The sequence below is a fragment of the Arachis ipaensis genome, chromosome B07, assembly GCF_000816755.2.
Source record: "Arachis ipaensis cultivar K30076 chromosome B07, Araip1.1, whole genome shotgun sequence".
Taxonomy (NCBI): domain Eukaryota; kingdom Viridiplantae; phylum Streptophyta; class Magnoliopsida; order Fabales; family Fabaceae; genus Arachis; species Arachis ipaensis.
Window position 1 is genome coordinate 63253127 of NC_029791.2, and position 5973 is coordinate 63259099.

Consider the following 5973-nt stretch of genomic DNA (forward strand, 5'->3'; position numbering starts at 1 on the left):
CCGGTCCAACCGTGATTCAACCGAAAAAATCGTTTTAGAATAAAATAATAAATAAATTATAAATATACATCCTAAAATATAATTATAGCTTTTGGTGAAGATTTTCCTACTAATCTAGTACAGTCAACAAGCACCAAACTAATAAGATGTAAAACTGATTTCACTTCAAAATGGCTTCTTCTAAACTAACATCAAGTACCAAACTAACATCAAGTGAAATGGCTTCTGCTTTGCATTTGTCCAATCCAAAATTCCAAATATATTTCTCAATTAATTTAGTGCAGCAATCTGAAATAAGTTGTAAACATATTAATAAGTGTTTACACAGATCAAGTTTCCATCTCAAAGCAATAACAACTTTTAGAGCAATGAATATCATGCTTTTTAGGACAAAATTATGTGGCTTTGCTTGAATAAATGCTAATTCATGAAAACAAGAGACTAAACAGAGCCAAGAATCAAGAACAATCAGCATCCAGCAACAAATATTATAAAACAAGCATAAAGTAACCACACTAAACCTGAAATCAATAAAGATAAACAAAAATAAAAAAATTTCAATAATGATTTGATTTCTAATTTTTGCAACAGCAAGAATATTTTAACAAAAATTTTAGAAACTGAAAAAACAGCAGTAGCACAAAATCAATGAGCAGAAGCACAAAATCAGTAAAACACTATCAGAGCCATCAAGCAATTATAAACAGCCATAGCACAATGAAAAATAAAAAAATATGAACCAGTAAAAACAGCCTAAGCCACAGAAATTAAAAACAGCCACAACCACAGACATGAGCAAATATGAACAAAAAAATTAGGAGCCATCAGCAACTGGTGAACTAGTAAAACACTATCAGAGCCATCGAGCAATCAGAAAACACTAAAACAGAGTAAAAGAGTAAGTATTAGGTGTTCTGGTTGATACAAATGATATAACAGAGTAAGTTTATTTTAATACACATGATTTAACAGAGTAACAGAGCAATCAGAAGTTCAAAACCATACGATACAAATTTTCAAATTTGTAAAATTTCAACCATCAGCAACCAGCAAATTCAAGAGTATAAGACAGATCCATCAACAACAGGAAATTACAATTTACAAAACATTCAGAACCAAAATTCAAACCAAGATCGAAGAAGAAGAATTGAAGAAAAATGGAACAAAAATTGAAGAAGAATACCGAAGAAGAAGACCGAAGAACAACAATTTCGGAACTTCAAACCAAGAAGACCGAGCCCTCAGTGAAGATGAAGACGAGAAGCCACTAACCTGGGTTCCATGCCGAGAAGCCACTGAAGATGAAGAGGACGTGCTGAGCAACTGGGTTCTGGACACGGAAAAGAGGAAGAAGCGGCGGCGCTGAGGACCTGGGGACGGCGGCGGCGCTGACGACCTGGGACCGGCGGCGGTGAAGAAGGGCTAGGGTTCCCTTTGCTTTAGAGTTCAGAGTTCTCCAGTCCAGGGTGTGAGTGAGTGACGAATGAATTGGGGGAATAAGGAGGGTTGGTTCACACTTCACGGATCTGTTTCTTTTTTTTTGGCGTCGTTTTATTCGAACCGGCCGGTTACCGGTCCGGTCCAACCGATCGGTTCTTAGTCAGTTCGACGGTTTTTGAACGGTTTTTCTTCTAGCGGGTTTAGATAGTGGACCGGACCATTTGTAGCGCCGGTTAAACCGGTTCAACTGGCCGGTCCGGTCCGGTTTTCAGAACCTTGATCCCAGGTGATTTAACAGTTTTTTATCGATTTTTTTTATCACCAATTATTTTTCACAGACCAAAATGCTAATGTTGCTGATTTCTGGTTGGACAGGCCAGTCCGATCCAATTTTCAGAACCTTACATTTTACTTGATTTCTCCTCAAATAATCTCAATATCTTTCCATGTAAAAGTCTCATTATTTGTATGCTAATTTAGTATAAAATTATACATTTTACTATAGTCCGAAAGTTATATATGTCACCACCGAATTGGCAACATTGTTGACTTGTAACAATCTTGCTACATACAAGGCATTTATATTATATCAATCATATAACTTTAATTTAATTAAAATCATATATCACGTGTATAATCAAAATTCAATTATAATCAACATTCTTAAGATTCCTGTTAGTTTTATGAAATAGTTTGATGTTGGTTTAATGTATGATAGATTTAAATATTGTAGTAAAGATAATTTTGATAAATAAGTACTTTGGATGAATGGTTTGAAAAAATTGATAGTTATATTATTGATGAATTAAGGAGAGAGTACAAATACTAGAAAATTTTGTGTTTGTTAATTAGTTACAATGGGTTTCATAATGGCCTATTTATAAGCTTCACAAGTTGGTTCATTATTCTAGATCTAGTTCTTGGATATTATAAATATTTCTAGATATTATCTTCCTAAAAAATGTAGATATTTATTTTAATGAAATAAGATCATGAGAATTCTATAGAATTCTACAAATATGTAGCATAGTCAATACTCCTCCTTGATGCACATTTGTGTAACTCCAAGCATTTCTCGAAATAATTCGACCTTTGATCTTAGTAGTGCCTCGTTAAAGATGTTAGCTAGTTATTCATCTGTGTTGCAATACTTGATCTTTATCTTTTTCTCTAATATAGCTTCTCGTATAAAACGATACTTGATAGCTATATGCTTGGTCATACTATGATAGACTGGATTGTTTACCATTGTTATTGCTGACTTGTTGTCGCACAATATAGTTGTTGATTCTTCTTATTTCTCTCATAGTTCTTCGAATATTTTTCTTAACCGTATTGCTTAACTAGTAGCATTTGCGGCTGTAACATACACAGCTTTAGTACATGATTGAGCCACAGTTTCTTATTTTTTTTATGCCCAAGATAATATTTCTGATCCTAGTATGCATATCCAGAAGTAATTTTTTATTATCAATTGATCTTGTCCAATCATTATCGGTATATCCAAGTTGTTTTGGATCTTCAGTAGATTTATAGTGAATGCCATAATCCTTTGTGCTTTGTAGATATCTTAAGATTCTTCTTGCAGTCCCATAGAATGCTTTTGACTTGTCTTTTGCATAAATCTTTAGAGTAGACTTGTTGCATACATAATATAAGGTCTTGTTGTAGTTAGATAAAGGAGGCTTCCAATAAGACTTCTATATTGCGAAGCATCTGCCTTTCCAGATCCATCTTCTTTTTGTAATTTCTCATTATGGACTAGAGGAGTAGATATTGCTTTCAATTATTCATCTTGAACCTTTGTAGTAAATTTTGAGTGTATTTCTTTTGCGAGATAAAAATTTCGGCTTTATTTGGTTTATCTCAATGTAAAAAAAAATAGTGCATCAATCATAAGTCAGTCATCTCAAATGTTTGCTTCATTTCTTCTTTGAATTCTTTGATCATCGTCTCATTGTTTCCTATGTAAATAAGATCATCCACGTACAAGGAAACTATGAGAGTGTTTGAATTACTTTGTGTCTTGATATAGAATTTGGCTCACTTTTACGCCTCCTGAATTCATGATCAGTGAAATATTTGTCAATTCGACTGTACCATGCTCGCGGAGCTTGCTTAAGTCCATAGAGTGCTTTCTTTAGTCTTAGCACCTTGTTTTCATGCCCTTCTACAACGAACCCTTGTGATTGATTAGCATATACTTCTTTAGTCTTAGTAGGTATACTGATGTGTATATAACTTCTGCCTAGAAGATGTTGGGCAAATTTTTCTCCTTAAGGATCGAGCGTGCCATTTTGATCACAGTGCTATTTTTCCTCTCAAATACTCCATTTTGTTCAGAAGCATATCCAACTGTGAGTTGACACTTGACATCCTCTTCTTCGCATAATTTATTAAGTTCTTTGGAAGTGTATTTAGTTCCTCCGTCGCTATGAAGTACCTTGATGCTACGACCACTTTGCTTTTCTACATGTTGCTTGAACTTCTTGAAGATGTCAAAAATATCTGATCTTTCACGTAGGAAATATACCCACGTCATTCTAGTATAATCATCAATGAAAAGAATGAAGTACCTATTGTTATTGAGTGATAGGGTCTTCATTGGACCACAAATGTCAGTGTGAACTAATTCAAGCATCTCCTTGGCTTGCTAAGCTCTTCTAGAAAGAAATGGTTGATGATGTTGCTTGACATGTAAGCATCCTTCGCAGGGTTGATTAGTCTATGTTATGCTTGGTAGATCTCTCATTAATTACTTTTTGTGTAGCAACCTTAATCCATGAAAATGAAAATGGGCAAATCTTTGATGCTACAGCTATGAATTATCTTCTTGTGCCTTTAATGCAGTTTCTATGATATAACTCCATTTGAGTGGAAAGCTCTTATTTTTCATTTTGGCGATTGCTATAAGTCTTTTAGTTTTTCTTTCACTTATGGTGCATGAGTCTTTTTCAAAGTGTAATATGTAACCTTTCTCCATCATTTGACCAATACTAAGTAGATATGTGTTAGTTTAGGAACTAACAGAACATGATGAACATTCTTAGTTCCTATCTTAGTGTGGACAGTGATTGTACCTTTGCCATTCGCCTACACGATCGTTCCAACTCCAAGTCTGATGCTAGATCGAACAGATTTATTGATGTCACTAAATAGGCTTTGATCACCTCTCATGTGATTACTGCAACCACTATTGAAATACCATATGTCATCTTTCTTCTTGCACTCTTCTTGACATGATGCGTAGAAGAGGTACTCTTCTCCCTCCTTTTCTTTAGAGAAGTTCGCACGATGATTGATCTTCATCCTACCGTCTTTCTCCATATGTCCAAACCTAGGGCTGTCAAACAGGCTAGTCTGGCCCATTTAGGCCCGACCCGTTAAGCCCGTGGGTTAAATGGGCTGGACCATTTAAACCCGCTTTATTCGCGGGCCATAATTTTTTAGCCCGGACCGTTTATAGTGCTAATTTTTTTTGAAAAAATGTAAAAAAAAAAAAAAACGGGCCACCCATTTAGCCCGCGGGCTAGCCCGTTTAACCCGTCATTTTTTTTGGGTTAATCGGGTTCAGCCCGTTTAGCCCGAAATTTAAACGGGCTTAATTTTAGAGGCAAAGCCCACCCATTTAAATGGGTAGACGGGCTTCAAATTTACATATTGCTTCCTTAGAGATTGGAGGAGGATTGTACGTACCTTTGTGTCACCTCTGAACACTTGCTCCAAATTTTTTCATACTTTTTTAGTTGACGATATTCCTCTTATCCTTGAAAAGATTGTCTTTGTTACAGGTTGTTGGAGGAAGTATAGAGCAATATAATTTCTTTGTTGCTCTTCCTTCAATTTCTTCTTTTCTGCAGCAATAGTGTGGCTGATTCTCTGGCATGATAAACCCCTCGTGGACAACATCCCACAAGTCTTGTACTTATAGAAAAAAAGGTTTTCATTTGAGCATGTCAGTCCTTATAATTATCTTCTGACAATATGGGAACCGAATATTTATAGTTGAGATTATCATGGTTAAGGAGAATTTTTTTAGTGGGTTATAATTTGATAGATATGTATAGTTGATAGGTTAGAAGAAAGATTTTACATCCAGTAGATGACCGAACATAGCTCTGATGCCACTGTTAGTTTTATGAAATAGTTTGATATTGGTTTAGTGTATTATGGATTTGAATATTGTAGCAAGGATAATTTTGATGAATAAGTAGTTTGGATGAATGGTTTGAGAAAATTGATAGTTATATTGTTGATGGGTTAAGGAGAGAATATAAAGGCTAGTGAAATTTGTGTATGTTAGTTAGTTACAATGAGTTCCATGATGACCAATTTATAGTCATAAGTTAGATTCATTACAATTTCTAGATAATTCTAATTCTTGGATATTAAAGATATTTTTAGATATTATCTTTTTAGATCTTTCTAATTACTTAATTTATTTATTTATTTTCTAGAATTCTCCATTATAATATCTAGATATTTATTTTTATGAAACAAAATAATAAAAATTTTAGAGAATTCTATAAATAT

At 34.3% G+C, this 5973-nt stretch overlaps 1 long non-coding RNA gene across 1 annotated transcript; it reads left to right on the forward strand.

The window, feature by feature from the left end:
• LOC110264231 lies at positions 528-1228 on the forward strand. Its single transcript, XR_002349985.1, has 2 exons — positions 528-834; positions 1073-1228. It is a non-coding gene; the product is annotated as an uncharacterized LOC110264231 (long non-coding RNA).